Source organism: Rhipicephalus sanguineus, chromosome 1, assembly GCF_013339695.2.
Source record: "Rhipicephalus sanguineus isolate Rsan-2018 chromosome 1, BIME_Rsan_1.4, whole genome shotgun sequence".
NCBI lineage: Eukaryota > Metazoa > Arthropoda > Arachnida > Ixodida > Ixodidae > Rhipicephalus > Rhipicephalus sanguineus.
The window spans coordinates 49208766-49233487 of NC_051176.1; the positions used below are offsets into that span (position 1 = coordinate 49208766).

Here is a 24722-nt window from a genome sequence, read left to right on the forward strand (position 1 = left end):
TGACCTCTTGGTATTTTTCTTAGAAGCTACCATGCGTGGTCTGAACTGGGAGAACAAGTTGAGAACCACGCCGCCTGCAGTGGTCCAAAACCTGACAGACAGAAAACTGAGAGACAGAAAGACAGTGGATTAGAGATCAGAGGGGCGGCAGATATCCTAGTTATCGTTAAGAGGAAAATGAACCTGGACAGGTTTCAGGGGCGGAAAGGGTTCGTAGACGACAAAAATAAGAAATTTGCAGGCATAACATGGAATCGGCTTCACAGGGAGGCCTGCGTCCGAATCATTGGGAGAGGTCCTCGTCGTCGTGCAGTGGACGATGTAGACAGTAGAGGGCAGTGGCCACTTCAGTTTAGTATGGGACAACTGGAAATTCTTGAGGCACCTTTCCACCTTCTTCTATCGATCGCATCACTTATGCAACTCTCCCCATTTCAGTGCCATGTCTTTTTTTCACTTGTTTAGTGTGCGAGGAATAGGAAAAAAAAAAACTATTAGGACTAAAGAAGAGGATCAAGAAGTGCTTTTGCCCCGTTGTCCTTTTCTTCCATTTTAGCACTGTGGGAAGCTTAGCAAGCTGGCAATGTATTTTTCAATCTTCAGCAGCTGTTTCGCCCCTGTCCCCACTGATTTAGAAGTACATTCTCATGCTAATGTCATCATGGTGCAGCACAAGTTGTAAAATCTTGCTAAGGCGCTTGATCTTTTAGATGTGGCTTAGTTATCAGATATTACCAAAAGCGTAGCAACCGCAGTGCAAAGGTTGCGGTGACTGGTTTCAGAGCTTGAAGAGTGCTTATAGGCCTTTCTCAATGTGAAGGGTATCTCTTTTGCCCAAAGGCATCTCACTAACCTTGTCTCTTCAAAGGTCCTGTAGATTTCAGTGAGGCGGGTAGCCTGATACTGTGCTCGTGGTGTTCTGAGTGGGGCCAACCTGGCTCTTCGTAAATGCTACCACCTTTTCCTGTTTCCTGTGTGGATGTTGTGGCCTATGATGGCATGGGCAGCTCAAGCTACTCGAATGCTCGTCGTCAACTAGCTGCCCTGCTTGACCGCGGGCTTGCTTTTACCGACGGACTCGACTCCCGCCAGAGGAGCAAGGACCGCAATCTCGCAGCTCCGCACCGGCCTCAACCGTCACTCTGGCTGCAGTAATACACACTATTTTCTTTATGTGTTACCTGCCTGGTTCCCGAAGTAGTATGTGGGGAGGAAAGTTACAAATGAAACAGAAAAGAAATTAGCAACAGTAGTGGTTAACAATAAGAGTTTGCTAACTTCTCAATAATGCAATAAGCGTCTTTTTCAGTATAGGTACCTATTTCCCACCGAAGATGGACAGGTGCAGCTTCCGTGAGTGTCCAATAAGACAACACGATGTCCCGGTCACCATTCCTCATTTTTTGCAAAGGTTTTTGTCTGAAAAAGAAATATACAACTTTTGTCTGCAAAAAACTTCCCGCCAGCTCGCGATAGCGTGAACTTCGTACACAGCTGGCGCAGAAAAAAACAAAAAAACGGGCACTTCTCAGCTACAATAATTATTCCCATTAATAAAGAGTGAAATTCAATCTTGTGACTTTTTCTTTTTCTCTCGAAGGAATTCTCAGTGAAAAAATGGGGAGTCTGATTTGTACAGAAGTGGAAGAACATGTATTTTTTTGGGGGGGGGGGGGGGGTGTTACATTAATCGGAAGCCTGTTAGCAGCAAACCAATCAGCAAGTTTGGCCCCTAGTTCAGTATTTATTTGGTCTTCTATCTCTGAAAGATTTTTACCAGTTATAATTAGGGCGGTGTTGTCAGCATACATAAGCATCTCTTCAGTTGTTAGCCCTAGTGGCACTCACTTCTGTATAGTAGGTAAAGAACCTAATAAGACCTTGCGGCACACCTGTTTGTATGGACTAGAGAGGTCAAGTAATATTATTATTACCATCTGTTGTTGATCGTGAAGTGGTAACTTTTAAACAACTTAATTTTAAACCCACTTGGAATTCGGTTCATGGTTTTTAAAACTCCCCAAAAGGGCTCCCTTGTATACCGCAAGTGCCCATTGACCATCATTTATTCTGCAGGACTTGGAGTTTTCTGTCAGAAAATGCCCTTAACAGTAACACTGAACGCCCAGGTGTCCACAAATGTACAATCGTAAGGCACATTTTCTGCCCTTGGTCCGTTTGAGAACCGACACTAGCTGGGGTACGGAAACCTCGGTCTTTGAGACAAAAGTTGTCAAAAGGTTCTTATACCTTGATGCAAAAGCAATTCGAGAGCCGCGGCTACAGGTCTTCCCTGAACAGGTTCGGACCTTTTGGGATGAACAAATGCTGCACGAGCGCTACATATGAGCGTCCTTTTCAACTGTACATATCACTGAATTTCAACTGCCACAGGACATTCAAATTCGGTCATTTCTTCTCTTTTGTAAAAGCTTCAATTCGCGTTTCTTGTCGGAACACAAGTAATTGAAATCTTGGGAACGAAGCTTGATTGCATCTCAAATAGTGTTTTTCAAACGTTTCCATTTTAGTGATATCCGGTGAATAATCACATAGGCGATGCCTTTTGCCGTTTGTATCAGTGAAACCAGAAGTCTTCAACCGGACTGTAAGATGGGATCTTCAATGCGGGAGTGCAAACCGCATCTTTTGTTTGTGGGTACAGTACAGTATGTACAGTTCAAAGGTAGTGTCTGAAAGAGCAAATCGTAGACGTGGAACTGGAGTCCAGTCGCCTTGAGGGGTTACTTCAACGCCTACTTGTGCTTGAGGAGTCGGCAATACAAATCGCAATTGTGCTTCGGAGAGTCCCGAACGTGAATAACACACCTAAGACCATTTGTCCACAGTGCAGCACATTCAGAATCAGGCCATTCGCGTTATTACCAAAAGTTCTTTTTATTCTAATGCTTCTCCACTTTTTAGTAGGTAATTCCTTCGTCTTTGTTTTTGCAGGCTAATTATATTGTTCCTGTTTCCTATTCTTGTCTGAAAAAAAAAAAACTCAAACCATTCGGGACTTCCGTTTAATAAATGTGTCTGGTTCATTTGTAGTTTTTTGGGGGGGGGTATACCAAGACCCAAGAGGTTGATTTATTTGGTATATCGGATTAAATTATGAGTGTTGCAATGATGAACTGTTGTAGTTAAAGATACCAAGTGTTGTTTTTGAGGACGCGTTATATTAATTACAACTGAAGCTTTAAAATTAATTTAAAGCCGTATGATCAAATGGGAAGATAGCCGTGAATGTGGAATTTCAAATGCCTTATATTTTTCTTCCCTAAAACAAATCATAATAAAACTTCTTTATTCTAATGCCATGTAAGTTCCTGTGTCTGGCTTCCGGTGTCTGGTTCAACTATTCATTTGCTTTGAATGTGGAATTTCAAAATATTTTCTTCCTAAAACAAATCATAATAAAACTTGATTGAACTATTCATTGCTATCGATTATGAAGCTGACTTTAATTGGAGCACCACGCGGTGTAAATTGCATTTCAATGTGGATCAAAATGACGATTTTCTCTTTCTCGTAAGATTTCGAAACATCAGTGGTCTTAAAATATTTTAGCACAAAGTATACCCTCTGTAGAATAAGTATTCATTACTCAGATATTCATACATAGCGCAGTATTATGAGGGAAAAAGTACAAACAGAACATTTTGTCGAATTTCTTGAGGCGTAAATGGCAGAAAAATTGCAGTTTTATTGAGCTTCGAACACCTCGCACAAACGCTTTTGCCACGGTGTTAGAAGTATTATAGGTGGAAGACGACGCCTCCGGAAGCGGCGAACTTCTGTCCGCGGTTTGTGGCGTCTTGTTCACAGGGCCCTAGATGGCGCTACAGTACTGGTGGCTCAAGAGCGGTATCAGGCGTGGTCGCTTCGGAGCCGCGACCGCCCCTCGAAATGAATAAAAAACTGTGCGTTCTCGCTATAACGAGCGCAAAAATAAATAAATAAATAATAGCTTCGAATAAATCGAAATTTGGACGATACAGCCGCTACCTGTTGAATATGTTGAATTTGCCACCGCGAAGGTTGGCGGTGGCAAATTCAACATATGCTTTCCTCATTCGGACAATTAAAGATGTGACAGTGATGTCACGCTGAAATATGACAAAAATTAGTTCTATTTGTAGAAGTATATAGTTTAGATAGTTAGAAAAAATACCGCATTAGCCGTAGTATTACAACAGAAAATGCACACCGTCTTTGCTGTCGCGAACATTCGAAGTAATTTGCGGTCGTTGATCGCGGATAAAAAAATGTGTCACGAATACGACTTTTTAGCTGGCCGTGCATAAAATACTGAATTTTAGCGAATGCCAGCAGCTAAGTTTGAGGCACCGACGAAGGATATGAAAAAGCATCCTGGTTTGGCACTGCGAGAAGGGGAGACATTATGAATGGTGGATATGTTTCCGATTATTCCCTGTTGCCAACTGAGGAATATATTTCACTGTTTATGTCTCGCATAGTCACCCGAAGACAGCGTTACTACTTCGTCTTTCAAGGAACACGTCGATCGCGGTGTGCGGAGTCTTTACGGGCGTAGCCAGTCAACCGCAATGGTACACCGGTTACGGTACTCGGCTGCTGACCGAAGTTCCCTAGTTCGATCCCAGCCGCGGCGGTCGCATTTTGATGGAGGCGGCATGCTAGAGACCCGTGTACTCTACGATGTAAGTGCATGTTAAATAACACCACATTGCCGAAATTTGTGGAGCTCTGCTACGGCGTGCCTCATAATCATAACGTGGTCTCAGCACGTAAAACCCCAGATATTCTCATTGTTAACAAGCGTAGCTTTCGCACGGAGAGAGAAAGACTGCACACGAACGTAGGTGTTAAAAAAAAGGCCAACTCACGGCGTGGATGAACTCAAGACGATGAACTCAATACTTCGTCGGCACGGCGTCATAAACCAGAGCCGCCTTTCGTGATGTGCTCACAAGAACGTGCCCTTTGTACACTGCTTCCCACGTCTTCGTTATGTACCTCGGCTCGAAGTGCTTCTCGCACATGTATTCAGTCGACTGCAGCACGCGGTCCTTGCGCGGAATCGCATGGCGCCAAACATTCAGGCGTTCCGCATCTCGGGGTGAGGAAAAATCGACTTTTCAGTGCAGGTCTTGTACACAGAGTTGCACCGCGGCACAAAACACTTTTTGCCCATTTCACGGCTTTCTCACTCGAATAGCATGACCTGCCATCGCACAAAAAGAATTAAACGAGGAAGCAATGTGGCGACAACTGCTTCGTCACCGTGGCTTTGTCCGAAGAGAGGCCGGCGCGCGCCGCTGTGAGCCTCTTGACTTCTCCTGCCATCTCGCGGCGTGACGGCGCGGAGGAACCGAAGTTCGACGCAGCGAGCGCATGGCGCCGGTGCTGCGTCGTTCCACCTGTACTTCTAACACCATGGCCTGGACAATCAGGGCGATAATGGCACTACTACTGAAGTATTATACATCCAGCCAGTAATGACAGAGGAAGTAAGGAACGCATTGTAGGGAATGCAAATAGTGAAAAAAGCTGGTGAGAATGATGTAACAGCTGATCTCTTGAAAACGGTGGACAAATTGTTTTAGGAAAACTGGCCACCCTGTACAGGAAATGTCTCAATTGAAAGCCAAAAATGCTGCATAGGCACCTCCTCTCTGGTTGCTTTGCAAGAAACAGAACCCACAATGAGTGGGATATTTCGGAATTTTTCCCCTTTCATTTGTTTCTTGCGCTGCCTGTTGTCGTGCTTGGTTATTATTCGTCGCCGCCTAAAGCACAAGTGCACGTCTCATCCATCTTCTCTTGACATCGCTTGTTCATTGTGCACAGTCCACTAATCAGATACCCGTACAATCCCCCGATGTATTCAGTGCAGACCCCTGCATTCGATACATCGTTCTCACAATAATTATTAGCTTGTAATATCATTATTGTGCTTTTCACATCCTCGACCGCTGTTCGTGCCAGTATTGAATAACTCGTTATCATCATCTTCAAATAGACACGCGCTGGCTTGACTGTGTGTGTTCGAGCAGCTTCAGTCAGCGCCTGCGCGCATTCTGCATTAGATTGTACAGAGTGACGAGATGTGGAGCGCTGCTCATAGCAACCAAACGCTTTTCAGCTATCCATTTTGAGAGAGAAAAGGTGTGTTCCTCTTGCTACCTTCGTCTAGTGCGATAAATGAGGTGACAGCATTCCTTTAGAGCGTGTGCAGGCATTCATATATATATAGTGCACGCCTAAGTGAATATAGGTTCCGCACACGCTTCCGACGCACAATAGTGCGGAGCTAGACCAGGATTTCGAATCGCATACTTAGAAATGGTCGCATTAAACAGCTGTCGCATTGGCCAGGAGTGGAATTACAAAGGAGAACAGCACAGAAATAATTTATAACAAGACCGGCACTACATCCAATACGTCAGTTTCGCTAGTACGATATTTAACAAAGAACTAAAAACAGCAGACATAGTTTACAACACTCGCACGACAAGTAATATAAGTTTCAATGATGTAACATTCAACACGACAAATGGTGTTCAAGGGCTTCATAAAATTGTCTGCTTCGCAAACGAACAATGGGGGAGGGGGGGTCTTAGGAGCTTTCATGAGTTTAGTTGGTGAATCTAATCTTTTGTATTATATATATTGTACGGATCTCAGAAAACGGATGTATACTCCAATTTCGGTCTAATAATAGCATTACACACTGGACGTTTAACATGCGCAGTTGCCTTTGCAAGCTTCCCCTTTTTAAAAAAAGCGCAGTTTCCGAAAAGCTTAAGTGCAAATGGGCGAAATATGTGCCCGCCACGTCATATCACCAGAAAGAGTGATCCCTAAACATAGGCGTGCGCAGGGTTCCCCACCAGGCGGGGGGGGGGGGCAGAGGTTCATCAGAGCGCCCCCCCACCCTACTAAATCAATGTATAGGGCAGATTTTGCGCCCCCTCCTCTTGGGTTATTAGCGCCCCCCTCTGCGCACGCCTATGTCCCTAAATACTTATACTCTGTTACTGATTGTATGGGGAGCCATGATATTGTAGGTAACCACCAAGAATTAGTTTTCCGTGTTATATTATGAGCACTCTTTTAATCAGCGTTTAATTCCATGTCCCATGCTACGCACCAGCATGAATGTTGCGTAAGTTTGCTGTAATAGATATGGCTTCAGAGCAGGTTATCTTTTTAAACACAACACAATCATCCGCAAGAAGTTTAAAAGACACTGAATCAGGGATGCTTGTACTAAATCATTTACATATATAAGGGAATAACAGTGGCCCAACACAGTTCCTTGTCGCACACGAGAACTAACATTGAGCATTCGATGCACTCGTTTTATTTCAACGAACTGCCCCTCACGCGAGAAATATCTTCGACCCCTGTCCCAGGGTAGGATACCTTCTCCCCGTTCACTAATCTGGACTACCGGCCATCAGGGCCTGGCAGACAGAGGCAGCGCACGCTGCCGCCCGCGCACTCATTCCACGCGGCCCCCTGCCTCGCCCACCGATGACCCATCTGATTCAGAAGAAAGCCCTCCTCTCCTTACTTTTAAATATGTAACATCTGTAGCGAAGCGTTCCTACTCAGTAATGGGTCGTTCCTCTCGAGCGTCTTCCAGTGGGTCGTTCTCTTCTCTGAGAGCACGCCCCTCGTGCAGAGAGTCGGCCCCGCTTTGACTGTCGCTGCCGTACGCCGTCGCTGAGTGCCCGTTAATAAACGTCTTGACAATTTGGTGGAGAGTGCGTGCCCTTTAAACACTACGGTCCGCATTCGATGCCCTTGGAGCGTCGATCCCGTACCGTGCCTGCTACCATGACTCAAGACGCCGCCCAGCAAACGCCTCCTCTTGCACCGACGCCATGTCCGGGTGTCCCCCGCATCCGCGACCCTCCTATCTTCACCGGCGCGGGTGGCACCGACGTCGAGGACTGGCTCGCGATCTACGAGCGTGTAGCGTCCCCAATAAATGGGACGAGCCAGGCAAACTGAGCAACCTCGTTTTCTACCTCGCGGGTGTGGAAGTCTATGGTACAACAAACCACGCATCCGATTTCGCTACGTGGTCCGCTTTCAAGACCTCCTCATCGACGTGTTCGGCCGCCCTGCCGTTCGCAAGCTGCAAGCCGAACAGCGTTTACGTGAACGAGCCCTACAGTTTCGCGAGTCTTTCACGAGCTATATTGAAGACGTGCTCGACTTGTGCAAGGAAGCCAACACAACCATGTCTGAAGCCGACAAGATCCGGAACGTCATGAACGTCATGACGACCAATGCCTTCACCATGCTACTCGCCAACAAACCCTCGCACTGTGGCAGAGGTCATCACGCTGTGCCAAAGCTACGAGGAGCTGCGCCGGCAGCGGCTGATGACGCGTCGACCTCCATCACGCGACGCCGATCTCGCTGGCTTGTCGGCCGTGTCGGACCACTCCGTCTTACTCGCCGAAATCAAGTCATTCGTGCGGGAGGAAATTGCCCGCCAGTTCTCCTTACTGCCTTCTCTCACCAGCAGGATTTGTACAGTCGTCGACCACACTGCTGCCTCCCCTACGCCGGGCTATTGAGCAGCAAATCGCGGAGGTTATGCCGAATACACCAGCCCCCTCCGGCGTCTGCGCCGCTCAGTTTACGCCGCAAGTTGCAGCCAGGACACCCCCAGCGCTCCCTGTGGTGCCCCCGCTAACATACGCTGGAGCCGTCAGACGCTGGAGCCGTCACCAGGCCTCAGGCCTTCGAAGCGAGTGTGCCGGCAGCATACGCCGACATCATCCATACGCCCTGACTCCAGCCCACCATGCAGTCGTTATATCAGCAGCCGCCCCGTCCCTCGCGTCCTGCCACGTGATGGGACCTAGCCCGGCAAACCGATGGCGCACTTCCGACAACCGCCGATCTGCTTTGCGTGCGGTTGCGCCGGTCACGTCGCCCGCTATTGCAACCGCGTGCAGCCGCTCGAATCGGTTGAGCCGTCACCAACCAGTCAAGCCGCCCGTATTATGACCCGCTGCCGCCTATGTCACCGACGTCACGCCCAGGTCCATATACCCGTCGTTCGCCGTCCCCACGACGCGCTGCACTGTCACCGATGCGGCCTCGTGCGGTCGCACGAGACCAGGAAAACTAGTCGTCGCAGTCCAAGAGGCAAGGGCTGCAACGCTATCGAACAGCCAAAGCCCTCAGCAAAGCCCATCAACGTAGTAGACGTGTTTGTAGATGGTGTGCGCACATCGGCCCTTGTAGACACTGGAGCTGCCGTTTCCGTTATGGACGCTAAATTAGCCGACTACTACGAAAAGTGACGACGCCACTTTCCGGGCTCTCCCTCCGTACAGCCAGCGCTCTCAGTATTCACCCGACAGCGGTGTGCACAGCCCGTGTCATGATTCAGAACGCCTGTACGCCATCGAATTCATCATAATTTCCTCATGCTCTCACGACGTCATCCTGGATGGGATTTCCTCGCCGTAACGCCGCCGTAATTCGTTGCGCACCAGCCGAAATAGAACTCTCACCATTCTCAGATTTGACGCCGGCGGACAGTCCACCGGCTGCGACCAAGGTACTCGTCAAAGACGACACCACACTTCCTGCAAACTCGTCAACGGCTGTGTCAGTCTGCTGTACCGGTCCTCGCTGACGCCGTTGCACTCCTCTCTCCATCTGACCGCGTCTTCACTAGAAAGGATTGTTGGTGCCATTTGCGACCGTGCAAGTCATTCAGGGCGACACCGATATTTTTGTTGTGCATCTTCGAGGGCTGAAGCCCTCGAAGATGCACAAGTTATGACGGCACCGGGTGACACGCACTGCGCCAGCTCCCATTCGCTCAGTGCTGTTTCCACATCTGATTTGTCACCCGCTGATTTATTTCGGTGCCTCGGATTGCTGAACACCTTACGCCGGTCGAGCGTTCCCAGCTTCTATGCCTGTTCGAAGAATTTCGTTCTTCGTTCGATGTAGCGCAAACTTCTCTCGGCCGCCACGTCTGCTGTCACGCATCGCATCGACACTGGCGCCCAACCACCACTGCGGCAACGTCCATATCGCGTGTCGCCAACAGAGCGTCGTGTAATTTACCGAGCAAGTCGAAGACATGCTTCGCCGCGATGTTATTCGACCCTCAAACAGCCCGTGGGGCGTCTCCTGTCGTTCTCGTTGCGAAGAAGGACGGCTCTGTGCGGTTCTGTGTGGACTACCGACGACTCAATAAGATCACCCGTAAGGACATTATCCCCTACCTCGAATAGACGATGCCATTGACAGCCTGCAAGGAGCAGAGTTCTTTTCATCGCTCGATTTGCGCTCAGGGTACTGCCAAGTCCCCATAGCTGATGACGCTCGACTGAAGACAGTGTTTGTCACACCCGACGGCTTGTACGAATTCAACGTCATGCCGTTTGGGCTGTGCAATGCGCCGCGACCTTTGAGCGCATGATGGATACCGTTCTGCGCAACTTGAAATGGCACACGTGCCTATGCTACCTCGACGACGTCGTCGTTTTCGCCCCGGACTTCTCAACACACCTTCACGCCTGCGGCAGGTTTTGACGCGCTTGAGCGACGCCGGGCTACAACTGAATCTCAAGAAGTCCCGATTTGCAGCACGGCAGCTGACGATACTAGGATACGTGGACGTGGTCTCCAAGGACGGCATCCTTCCAGATCCAGCCAAGCTTCGGGCCGTGACAGAGTTCCCCAAACCTACGTCCGTCAAAGAACTGCGCAGTTTCGTAAGACTCTGCTCCTACTTTCGGCGCTTCATCCGAAACTTCGCAATTATTATCACCGCTGACGAATCTCCTTGGAAGTAACGGGCCCCTCAATTCGTGGTCGTCAGAGTGCGACGACGCTTTCGCAAAGCTCCGTCGTTTGTTGACGTCTCCTCCCATTTTACGCCACTACGACCCTACGGCCCCTACAGAGGTACACACGGACGCCAGCGGTGTTGGCCTCGGTGCTGTCCTTGCGCAGCGCAAACCTCGGTTCCCGGAATATGTCGTCGCATATGCAAGTCGCACGCTTACTAAAGCAGAGACCAACTACACCGTCACGGAGAAAGAATGCCTGGCAATCATTTGGGCCCTTACAAAGTTCCGACCTTATTTGTATTGTCGCCCATTTGATGTCGTCACCAGACCATCATGCACTGTGCTGGTTGTAGTCATTGAAGGATCCCTCAGGCCGTCTTGCCCGTTGGGCACTTCGCCTGCAAGACTACGACATCCGCGTGCTGTACCGCAACGGACGTCAGCATGCTGACGCCGACGCCCTGTCGCGCTCTCCCTTGCCTGACGACAATGCCACAACTCAGCATCTCACTTTGTCGTTTCTTCCATCGATATTCACACCATCGCTACCCGAGCAGCGCAAGGATCAATGGATTGCCTCACTAATAGACTTCCTGACTTATCCATCGCCCACACCATCGACTCGCTTGTTGCGTCGTCAAGCCCACCATTTCGCCGTTCGCGACGACCTGCTCCACCGACGCAATTACAACGGTGACGGCCGCCAGTGGCTACTAGTAATACCCCGCAGTCTGCGTTATAACATATTCGAGTCGTTCCACTCTGATCCGCAGTGTGCACAGTCTGGGGTATCGAAAACCTACCACCGCATTCGCCAACGTTACTTTTTCGCCACCGCATTTCGCCAACGTTACCGCTATGTGGGAGAAGTTCGTTCGCTCCTGCATCGATTATCAGCGCCGCAAAACTTCAACGCACCTGTCGCCAGTAGGCCTGCAACCTCTACCTTGCCCTGACCGACCGTTTGGGCGCGTTGGCATCGATTTATATGGGCCACCTCCCCTGACGTCCGCTGGTAACCGCTGGGCCATCGTCGCTGTAGACCATCTCACGCGATACGCTGAAACTGCTGCCCTCCCTGCGGCTACAGCGAGCGATGTGGCCTCCTTCCTGCTCCACCGATTCATGCTGCGTCACTGTCCACCCCAGGAGCTGCTCAGTGATCGAGGCCGTATCTTCTTGTCGGAAGTGGTCGAAGCCATTCTCAAAGAGTCCACCGTTGTTCCACCGCAAAACTACTGCTTACCACCCGCAGACGAATGGCCTCACCGAACGCTTCAACCGCACGCTAGGCGACATGCTCTCGATGTACGTCGCCGCCGACCACACGAATTGGGATGTGATTCTGCCCTTCGTCACGTACGCCTACAATACCGCTCCTCAGAGCACTACTGGTTCTCACCGTTTTTCTTATTGTATGGCAGGCACCCGTCGCACACCAATGACACAATCCTTCCCTACAAGCCGGATCGATCTGAATGTGCGCCTATTTCTGCCACAGCCAGACTTGCTGAGGAGTGTCCGCGAGCTCTCCAAAACCTTTACTACGCGTAGCCAAGAGCGGCAGAAAAGCATTCGCGGTGACACCACCAGTTCTGCGTCCACGTTCCTTCCTGGAGCGCTCGTAGGCTCTCGGTTCCTACCACTGCACCTGGCCTCTCTTCCAAACTACTGCCCAAATACGAAGGCCCCTACCGTGTCGTCGAACGCACATCCCCGGTGAACTACCTGATCGAACCCATCGACCCATCTTCGGACATGCGCCGTCCGAACTGTCAACGTGGCGCGCCTGAAGCCCTACCATGACCCGCTCATAGTGACAAGTTGCTAGGTCGCCAGGCGGCTCCCTTTTCGTAGCCGGGGTAATTGTAGCGAAGCGTTCCTCCTCAGTAATGGGTCGTCCTCTCGAGCGCCTTCCAGTGGGTCGTTCTCTTCTATGAGAGCACGCCCCTCGTGCAGAGAGTCGGCCCCGCTTGGAATGTCGCTGCCGTGCGCCGTCGCTGAGTGCCCGTTAATAAACGTCTTGACACAACCCATTATTGGGGACTCCCACCACCGCTTTCCTGCGCCCTGCAAGAGTTCAAGAAGGCGGACGAGAGAATTCTTCGGCTATTCACTAATACGCTACTGTGCCCGGCAGTGCTCAAACATGATTTCTGCCAGTATTGTGAGATGGCTGACACCTACCACATGCGACGGGCATGCCAGCTCAATCCATATTTAACCCCCCCCCCAACCCCAACCTAACCCGAGAGGACTGAAAGGCGGCCCTGCCCGGCTGCTCCTCTCTCTCTCTTAGCAATGCCTTGCTCTGCTCTGCTATGCTTTCCCACTCTCTTCGCTTTGCCCTCACCCGCTTCGCCAATTTCGCGGACGCTCGGCACGGCTGGAACTCGAACTTCAACAGCTTGGTTGAACCACTATGGTAGACTAAACACTTTTAAGGTGTAGATGCTCTCCGAGAACGGTGCCACTTCGCTGATTGTGTCGAAGAATTGTCTTTCGACAACAGCGTCCCGCACCAATTTTCCTTGCAGGTAATTCTAAGACACTGTGTGGGTGGGACAGCCAGTGTTGCTTGGTGCCAGAATTTGTGACACACGAAGAATGAATTTTCAAATGTATATGGCGAAATCCTGTATGTCATAAAATAACATCAACTTTTATTCCATCATAAAATGGTCCGGTTTGGTAACTGATCAAGCGTTGTGAATATTTTTTTTATTGGAGCTGATGAAAGGGGTTATTCAAACTTGAAGTATGATACGCAGACCTTTCAGGATGCAGTGGCATATATATTGTAAATAACCGTATGCTATTATATAAAGATTAGTTATGTATTTCCAGGAACCGCTCGCTTTACAATAGCAACAATCCTGGCGCACCTTCTAGATTAGCTGGCATCGTCAATTATGCCCAGTCACCGTCGCTTCACTATGCTTAGCAACTACAAGAGCGGCATCGTATGAGTACGAGGTCATGTCTAACTTCTTAAGATAAGGTAAACTAAAGAAGGGGAACAGTTCGAGGCGCCCGCTTTGTTAGGAACAACCTTATCAAGCCATAGAAAACATAAGTGGCCATCATTCGCGGATTTTTAATTGAAATGTTGAAAGCCTGATGAGGAACACTCACATGCTTGCTTATGCGGCTTGGACGCAGTAGTGTAGCATCAGATTGAAAAGGCCCAGATAGATTTCCTATTCTATTAGTCCTGACAGTGAAATGCAAATGCAAACATGCAAACAAGTCAGAAATAATAAGCCGTGCTGAAAAGACATGTCCATAAATCGGAAAATCTATTGGGTGGACGTATGCATGACTTTAAAGAAAACTAGCAAAACAGATTTCGTGGGATCCACCATTTACGTTTCCCTGTGCTGCCCCCTGCCGTTTTGGTAGGCTCTTGTTAGGGGCCGGGAGAAGTGGTATCGCCAGAACGAAAGCCTCCCAGATCAAGAGGCGTTTCGCGACTTTACCGCTAGGGTAAGGGCGCGTACGCTGTGGCATCGTGAAAAAGGCGGAATGGTGTGCCAGTTGTCTTTGTCTAGACGGTCGTCAGTTGTTGGTAGCCAAGTACCCGCTAGTAAGGAAAAGCTCCAGAATGTTTAAGACTGTTTGCCCAGAGGTACATATTACTATAAAAGAATTAAATGTTGGGCTAGTTGGCTGAGACATATTAGACATAAGTGGCTGAGATATAATAGCACAAGGAATGAAACGACAAACACAACGAAAGCGCTTCTCTTCGTCTTCTTTCTTGTGTCCGTCGTTTTATTCCTTGCGCTAGTATGACTCAGCCATCCACATAATACTGTTACAATTTTTTTTAAATTCGCAATGTGCTTGTGAACGAAAATATCTTCTGGTGAATATTGGAACTACACTTTTTAATCAAGTCACAAAACACAGGCTCTTTGCTGGTAAAAACATATCAACGGCATTGTAGCCCTAAGCAGGCATTCTACCACTACACGTTTTGCTCTGTTGTTTGGCTGCACTCTGGGGGGTATATATTTCAGTGTTGACCAAGCAGTGCCTTGGTGTTCACAAGCTTGACAACTGCTCTTTTCTGTAAAAACGCAGACTTGCTGTACGTGTGGCACGAGGTGACCGGCCTGCTGGCAGACTACCATCCTGAACACCCTGTGCCAGCAGGCCAGGTAGGTTTTTATTTACAACACTCTATTGCAAACGTCTTCACACTTTACACGTTTTCCCAACCTCTACTTTCCAAGCTTTCTGAAGTGACCAAGGGCGTAGCCAAGGGGGGAGTTGGGGGGGGGGCGTTCAAACCCCCCCCCCGAAATATATACACGCACACATACAAACGCATGCACGAGTATATGTACATAAAGTATGGTTGAACCACCCCCCCTCCCCCGAAAAAATTTCTGGCTACGCCCCTGGTAGTGACTAAGGGTTTATATTCCACTTGTCATTCTTAGTGACGCACGTGGCCGAAGCTGTCAGAGTTCTGCCGCACATCGTTCGCCGTATTGGCTGCGAACAGCTCTGGCTAACACTCCGAGGGTTACACTGACATACCTACCCGATAAAGTGAATGGGAAAGCGACCGCCGCTGTAGTTCAATTGGTACAGCATGGGACGCGTCATCCGAAGGCTGTAGGTTCGATCCCTAGTTGCGTCAAGTTGATTTCTCGCTCGCTTTAATTCATTTCATTTTACTTCATAATTACTATACGACAGTTAAAACATACAATTATAGTCCCCTATACCCTCCTTAGCTTCATTCTGTTGGTTCCATTAGAAACGAGCCATCGATCAATCCCCCTCTTTAGAATCGATTTAGTGCGATACTGCTGTCTGTGTTCATATTATCCCACCTTGGAAGCTAAGCACGTAAGTAACCGCGCTGCTAAGCTCGAGGACGTGGGTTCGGTTCCCAGGCTTATTTGGGCACGTCTGGATGATGGTGAAATGCAAGGATACCCGCGTAATTGCATTTACAATTACTCGGGTGTTGGGCGAGTTCCGCAAACAAGTCCCCAAATGGTCGACACCGTACATGTACGGTGCCGCGTCTGCATGTTTCGAAATTGCGCCAGTTTTCAAACTTTTTTGTGCCCAGCAAGTGCTGCCACCCTGCCCGATGCCCGAAGTGCCATTAACCTTTTGTTTATTTTTTAAGGCTGTCGCTCACACATCTGCACGTGCGTGGCCGCGCGGTGGTAAATGTGGTTTCGTGTCGCAGGCTCTTTGCGTTTGTTGCGCTCACTAAGACTGATGTCTATCCAGTCTTTAATTTCTAAGGGTAACTGCGTGATACTAGTGAATGATTCTGCACTAAAACGGAAAGTACAGAATACAGGATCTGGCTGCAGAACTCGTAGACGGTTGTCACCCAGGAAGCTGGCCTGAACATTCACGGAATGAATAATAACCTTACCAGTATCACTACACAGCGTGCAAGAGAAGTGGGAGGTACGGTCGTCAGACAAGACGCTGGTGAGCTCTCTCAGAAGACGATATACGTCATTATGAGAAAGCAAAGCATGAAAGCATCTAGCCTGAGAGAATGGAACTGGTAGAGCTTTCAAAGCTAATCAACAGGCGTAAAGTGTCGTAGAGATTTCAAAGCTAATGAACACGCGTAAAGTGTCCGACATAAAAAGGCAATAATACGGATAGAATGTATCGTGTTTTGAATTAATCATGGTCTAGCCAATGTCACCAATAATTTCTGGGGTTTGACATCCCAAAACCACGGTATGATTATGAGGGACGCCGTAGTGGAGGGCTCCGGAAATTTCGACCCCCTGGGCTTCTTTAACATGCACCTAAAGCAAAGTACACGGGCCTAAAACATTTTCGCCTCCACCAAAAATGCAGCCGCCTCCGCCGGGATTCGATCCCGCGACCTCCGGGACAGCAGTCGAGCGCCGCAACCACTAGACCACTGCGGCGGGATAGCCAATGTCACCAGCATAGGTCGGCAGAAAAACTGGAGCTCACCCAGACTCACTCAAGAAATATTTTGCTCTTAAGTCTCTTTTGGACTCGTACTACCAAAATTTTCCGCAGCCGGACTCACCTGGACCGAGACTCACTAAAAATTTTCTCAGCGAGACTCACTCGGACTCAAACTCACCAAAATATTACTCACGTGGACTGACTCACTCATACTCACGGCTCGACCTGTGTCTGAGTCCGGGTGAGTCCGTGGGCCTCTAATTAGCTTCTTTGACCATGGTGTCGATGCTTTTCAACACCAATATCTCACACAATTGATCTACGAGGTGCCTTTTGATCTCGTACTTTCAAATACATGTTATGATTGTTTGCAATCCACTAAGGACATTTTTATTGAAAGACACGACTGACACGAGATATATTTATCAAACACTTCCCGTGAAGAGTGTGCGGAGGGAGGGAGAGATCAAGGCGCTGCCTCATTGCCTGGCAGGCAGCGCACGCTGCCGCCGCCGCGCGCTTCATTCCCCGGACCACTGCCTCGCCCACCGGTGACCCTGCTGATCCACAAGAAAACTATCCTGAGATTTTATTAAAGATGTAATAACACATTATTGGCACTCCTACCACCGCTTTCCTGCGTCCTGCAATAGTTTGAAGAGGCGGACGAGAGAATTCTCCGAATATTCACTAATGCGCTACTGTACCCGGCAGTGCTCAACATTTAGAATCTTCCGGCCTCTGCCAGTACTGTGAGGTGGCTGACACCTGCCACATGGTATGGGCATGCCGGCTCAATCCTCCCAACCCGAGAGGACTGGGAGGCGGCCCTGCTCGGCTGCTCCTCTCCCTCTCTTAGCAATGCCTTGCTCTGCTCTGCTATGCTTTCCCCCTCTCTTCGCTTTGCTCTCACCCGCTTCGCCAATTTCGCGGACGCTCCACACGGCTGGAACTCAAACTTCAACACCTTGAGCGAACCACTATGACAGACGAAAGACTTTCAAGGCGTTGGTGCTGTCCGAGAACGGTGCCTAATTCGCTGATTCTTTCGAATAATTTTCGTCGTACAACAGCGTCCCCCACCAATTTTCCTTGTAGGTAATTCTAAGGCCCCCTGTGTGTGTGACAGCCAGTGTTGCTTGGTGCCAGAGGCAGAATGGATTTTCAAATGTATATGCGAAATCCTTTATGTTATAAAATAACGTTAACTTTTATGGCATCATAAAATGGTCAGGTTTGGTAACTGATCGAGCGTTGTGAACATTTATATTGGAGTTGACGAAAGGGGTTATTGAAACTGTTATGATACGCAGACCTTTCAGGATGCAGCGGGCATATACATATAACTAACCGTATACTAATACGTAAAATTTAATTATGTATTTCCAGTAGCCACTCGCTTACAATAGCAACAATCTTGGTCATCTTCTAGATTAGCTGGCCTCGCCAATTATGCCCAGTCACCGTCGCTTCTCTATGCTGCAAGAGCGGCACCCTACGAGTACGAGGTCATATCTAACTTCTTAAAATAAGGTAAACTAAAGAAGGGTAATGGTTCGAGGGGGCGCGCTTTGTTAGGTACAACCTTAGAAAGCCATAGAAAACACAAGTGGCCTCATTCGCAGTTTTTAATTGAAATGTTGAAAGCCTGATGAGGAACATTCACATGCTTGCTTATGTGGCTTGGACGCAGTACGGTCTACCATCAGATTGAAAAAGCCCTGATAGATTTACTATTCTATTAGTCCTTAGTGCGAAATACAAAGCGCAAACATGCCAGAGCTTGCCCGTATCGTGTCAAATCAGAAAATATAAGCCGTGCTGAAAAGACATGTCCATAAATGGGAAAACCTATTGGGTGGACGTATGCATGACTTTAAAGAAAACTAGCAAAACAACTTCGTGGAATTCACCATTTACGTTTTCCTGTGCTGCCCTCCGCCATTTTGGTAGGGGCCGGTGCAACTGGTATCGCCAGAACGAAAGCCTCCGAGATCAAGAGGCGTTTCGCGACATTCCTCTAGGGGAAGGGCGAGTGCGCTGTGGCATCGCGAAAAAGGCGGATTGGTGTGCCAGACGGTTGTGGGTTGTTGGTAGCCAAGTACTCGCTAGTAAGGAAAGCTCGAGAATTTTAAGGCTATTTGCCCAGAGGTACATATTACTATAAAAGAATTAAATGTTGGGCTAGTTGGCTGAGACATATTAGACATAACTGGCTGAGATATAATAGCACAAGGAATTAAACGACGAACACAATGAAAGCGCTTGTTTTCATCTTCTTTCTTGTGTCCGTCGTTTTATTCCTTGCGCTAGTATGCCTCAGCCAGCTACATACTACTGTTGCATTTTTTTTAAATTCGCAATGTGCTTCTGAACGAAAATATCTTCTGGTGACTATTGGAACCACACTTTTTACTCAACTCACAAAACACGGGCACTTTGCTGGTAAAAACAAATCAACGGCATTGTAGCCCTAAGCAGGCATTCTACCACTACACGTTTTGCTCTGTCGTTTGGATGCACTCTGGGGGGTATATATCTCAGTGCTGACCAACCAGTGCCTTCGCTTGACAACTGCTGTTTTCTGTAAAAAACGCAGACTTGCTGTACGTGTGGCACGAGGTGACCGGCCTGCTGGCAGGCTACCTATCCGTGAGCCATCCTGAACACCCTGTGCCAGCAGGCCAGGTAGGTTTTCATTTACAACACTCTATTGCAAACATCTTCACACTTCACACTTCACCCAACCTCCACTTTCCAACCTTTTTGTACTGACCAAGGGTTTATATTCCACTTGCCATTCTTAGTGACGCACGTGGCCGAAGCTGTCAGAGTTGTGCCGCACATCGTTCGCCATATTGGCTGCGAACAGCTCTGGCTAACACTCCGAGGATTACACTGACATACCTAATAGATAAAGTGAATGGGAAAGCGACCGCCGCTGTAGTTCAATTGGTAGAGCATGGGACGCGTCATCCGAAGCCTGTAGCGTCGATCCCCGGCAGCGGCAAGCTGATTTCTCACTCACTATAATTCATTTCCTTTTACTTCATAGTTACTATACGACAGGTAAAACATACAATTATAGTGCTGTATACCCTCCTTAGCTTCATTCTGTTGGTTCCATTAGAAACGAGCCCTCGATCAATCGCCCGCTTTAGAATCGATTTAGTGCGATACTAATGTCCGTGTTCAAATTCTCCCACCTTGGTAGCTAAGCACGTAAGTCACCACGCTGCTAAGCTCGAGGACGTGGGTTCGGTTCCCAGCCTTATTCGGCCACGTCTGGATGAGGTGAAATGCAGGACAACCCGTGTAATTGCATTTACATTACTCGGGTGTTTGCGTGAGTTCCGCAAACATGTCCCCAAATGTGGGATACCGTACATGTAAGTTGCCGCGTCTGCATGTTTGGAAATTGCGCCAGTTTTCAAACTTTTTTTGTGCCCAGCCAAGTGCTGCCACCCTGCGCCGATGCCCGAAGTGTCATTAACCTTTAGTTTCCTTCCAAGATTTTTTTAGGCTATCGCTCACACATCTGCACGTGCGTGGGCGCGCGGCGGTAAGTGTGGTTTCGTCTCGCAGGCTTTTGCGTTTCTTGCGCTCACTAAGACTGATGTCTATCCGGCCTTTCATTTCTAAGGCTAACTGCGTGATACTATTGAATGATCCTGCGCTTAAACGGAAAGTACAGAATACAGGATCTGGCTACAGAACCCATAGACGGTTGTAACCCAGGAAGCTGGCCTGAACACTCACGGAATGAAGGATAACCTTACCAGTATGACTACACAGCGTGCAACAGAAGTGGGAGGCACGGTCGTCAGACAAGACACTGGTGAGCTCTCCCAGGACACGATAGACTTCATTATGAAAAAGCAAAGCATCAAAGCATCTAGCCTGACAGAATAGAACTCGTAGAGCCTTCAAAGCTAATCAACAGGCGTAAAGTGTCCGACATAAAAAGGCATAATACGGACAGAATTGAACATGCTCTGAAGAGCGGACGAAGCCGAAAAGCGGTGAAGAGAAAAATGGGCACTGGCAGAAAACCAGATATGTACACTGAGATAGAACGAAGGCAATGTCACGCCCAATAGGGATAAGATAGTTAAGGTAGCTGAAGAGTTCTACAGACGTCTGTACATTAGCCTGGACAGCCACGACGATAATGGCAGTAGTACTGAAGTATTATACATCAAGCCAGTAATGACAAAGGGAGTAAGCAAAGCATTGGAGGGAATGCAAATAGTGAAAAAAGCTGATGAGGATGATGTAACAGCTGATCTCTTGAAAACGGTGGACAAGTTTTTTTAGGAGTCACCAGAAAAATTTCAGAGTATCGCATCTGTTTTCCGCGCGCCGCCGCCGACGCGATTGGCTTACTCGCATCACGTGAGCTCTCGCCTCCATATCCCTTCCAAGCGCTTTGGGTGCAGTTGCGTTGAATGCAGAGCGCGGCCGGACATTTAGAAGTACCACGGTCCCTAGAAGTACTTCGTCGCTTTTTTAAACGCGTCATGCAGATGCCAGAGAGTAGCTCACCAGTAAACGAACGTTGCTGGAGCTACTCCGGGAATTTCGTATATTTTTGCATTTCGTGTGGGAAACATTACGTCAAAGAGCGTCGTTGTACGTGGCTGCATAGTTGGCCGCGAAATGAATTCGCCCCCCTCGAAGAACACTCCTTTCTGTAGTGAACTACACAAACTTTGCTGGAAAAGCTCTCATGCAACAGGATACTTCACCTTTTCTGTTCGCTATGTTCAGCATACTACGTACCTTTCTATTTGCTCGGCTGTTTATATCTCGATCTGTTGAACAGATTGTGCATGCATTTCGAGTTATAAGCGTGTCGCGCACGACAGCGAAATCGAAACTTATTAAAATAACTGTTTACTGTATACCTTGAACGCAATTGTCGCATGATCATTTGCCACTGCGCAAAACTGAAGCGTGGAACTCTGTTGATAAAGTTGGTACAAGGCAATGTTATTAGGCGTACTTTATTTTTTTTAAATGTTGGTAATGCTGCATTGCGCCGGGCGTACCCTTGCAATACTGTTTAGTGGGTGAGAAATGGTCACAGCAAAAAAAAAAAGAATAATAAAATCGGCTTATCCTCCCACGCATTGAGGGAATCGATTTCATGCGAGCCCCAGATCTATATACATACTGTATTGCAGTAGCATGCGCGTTAAAAGGTTTCGGGATTTGCTATTTCTGATCAAAATAACATAAAGCACTGCGTCGAGGAAGTTTCAACAAGAGTGCATTACCAAAAAAAAGGTTAAAATTAAAAGCACTGCAGAAGCCGAACCCCAGCTGCTTACGCGCTGGCAACGCAAAAGAAAAGAAAAAAAAACTTTGTCGGAACACAGCAAAATATTTGCAAATGCACTGCAACGTTGGGAATATTAAGGAGACAATAAATAGGAAATCAAACAACTGAGTAGTGACGTCAATCATATTTCGATGGCCTATTTTCTACCTATCTGTTAAGAAATGACAATGTATTGGCAAAATAAGATGCACCTTACCTACCGCACGCCGATTCGCCCGTGCGTTCGGCTGCTGGCGTTCCGAACCGAGACATATACTTCACGCACAACTTCCACTTACCGTACACACACCACTTCTATTACAGATAACACCCAGCTGAACAGCAAGCATGGTGCGCAAGTAAGGTATGCGTCAGCGATCAGTCGAAGGACGCAATGCTGAATGTTCGATAATGTTCTGGAATGTGTTACGAAATGAACCTGAACACCGACTGCAAAGCTAGCGCAAACAGTCAACATTCACCAATTGTCGAAGTAAATGGCATCTCGCACAGTCATTACGCTAATGCAACTATACAGCTCCGGACCTTGCGAACACACCCGGCCGTGAAACCAAAAGAGACCGATGAAGCCACGATGAGAGTTCGCGAGCACATGGCAACATTCGCCGCACGTTTCATTAGCTACACCGCTTACCGCGCAGTCGATTCATGGCTCTCGATGACTCGAAATCACTTCTGATATCCTTTTGAAGAAACACACACACACACATATTGAAGTTACGCCGACCGTAACACGGCATCGAGGCGAAAAGATCAGTCACTTCTCAACACACGCTAGCAACGCGCTGCACGGTCCGGAAGGGAAATGGCCGCCGCCGCCCAATGTTGCCCGCGTGCAGCCTACCTTTGCGGTACTCTCAAATTTTCCAGTGACTCTACGCCCAACGAGAGGCGCGGCCCTCTAGCTGTCACCTATCTAACTAGCGCACGCGCCTAGGGTGGTATGCGCCGCCTTGAGCGGTGGCGCTCCATCTAGTGATCATTCTTGAAATCACCGGAGAGCGCAGCTGCGCCTATGGCGGGACCAATGAGAACTAGTGTACAGGCCACCGACAACGGACAAGGCGCGAGCGTAAGAAGCTTGGCGAGCAAGCACGTCAGGCAGTCAAAGCTGTCCGGAGCCCGTCACTGCTCGGCGTCCCTCATAGCCTTTGGCTTATTTGGTGGGACAAATCTCATGAATCAGCCTTCCCCGTCGCGCATGCGCTGTGCTTAGAAGCGTAGCTAACATTGCAGCGGTTCCAATATATCAACACGGGGCCTGAACAGTGCGATAAAACCGGCAGCAGTTTTAGGGGGTCCTACATAGTCGCTGTGAAAAACATGTACAATTTGCGTGTCTGTATTGTACGTGTAACATGCAGAAGCAGCTCTTAAGTGCTTATGAGTTTTGCGTATAAACAGAAAATACGTAACATTTTGTTTGTAACGTTAACTGATATGGCATATCGACGTTTACTCAGCCATGTAGCGCGCCTTAATAAAGCTATTATAAAATCTTCTCGCAGCGTTTACGCGAAACTTAGAACCATGGGGTTATTACGAGACAATTTTAGTGCTAGAAAGTAGATACGTGAAAGAACGCTGGAGTGCAGGTACTGGGAAAAGTAACTTTTCCTCTCCGCCGTTAAATCCTCTTTTCCTCTCCGCCGAAATCCTCTCCGCCGTTAAGCGAAAAGTAACTTTTCGCTTAACGGCGGAGAGGATTTCCTGGGCGACAGCTACGGAGAAAAAACCGGCTTGAATAACCACCGAAAGGGCAAAAATTAAATAAGGAGGGAAGCATTTTAAGATAATTCAAGGGCAAACGCTTTACTGTATGAAGCGAGGTCGGGTTGCCTTAGAACGCGTACTTATAACGCGAGATTTTGTAAAGAACAATGCACATGATGCGGAGTAGATAAGGAAACATCGGAGCCTCTTCTTATTGAATGTGGAGATATCCACCCAGGTGTACGTTTGGGCACGAGCCTACATGAAGCCTTGGGATTTTAGGGACTACAGTGAAAACTGAACACACCCGCGATTGAAATAAGAGACTGTTAGAGTATTGGTGGCAGAAAATTATAGAGAAAGGGCAAAAAATAAATATTGGAAAAAAATAAGGACAGTCTGCCGTAAAGGGCAGAGAACTGGGCTGATAATTTCCGTTTTTTTTTCCTGTCGTAAGATCGACTTTATCGAAGTAGAGGCATTAGGCCACAAAAAAAAAGAAAAAATGAAAGTTTTTTTCGAGCCTGGTGGCACACTTGTCACCGCCCTGTTATGAAGGATACGCTCATAGAATCCATGCATCCATCCACGTGCCTTAGAACGCGTAGTTATAAAGCGCGATTCTGTATACGCTGTGAGGAAGCTAAGGAAACGACGGAGCATGTTCTGATTGAATGTGGAGATACCACCCAGGTGTATGTTTGGGAACGAGCCTACGCAAAACCATGGGTTTTAGGGACAACCATGGTATGCTGACCACTTTCGCAATAGAAATAACTAAGAGACTGTTAGTATTGGTGGCCATAGAAGGGTCTCTGCCGTAAGGGGCAGGGAGCTGGGATGTGAATGTTTTTTTATGGTAACATCGATTTAATCGATGTTGACAAGGCATTGGACCAATT

At 48.2% G+C, this 24722-nt stretch overlaps 1 long non-coding RNA gene across 1 annotated transcript in view; it reads left to right on the forward strand.

The window, feature by feature from the left end:
- Positions 1-24722, forward strand: part of LOC119391089 (uncharacterized) — a 303791-nt gene that overhangs the window by 99857 nt on the left and 179212 nt on the right. The window contains exons 16-17 of the long non-coding RNA XR_007415559.1: positions 14916-14992; positions 19363-19451. This is a non-coding gene — a long non-coding RNA (uncharacterized LOC119391089). The remainder of the gene's footprint in view (positions 1-14915; positions 14993-19362; positions 19452-24722) is intronic.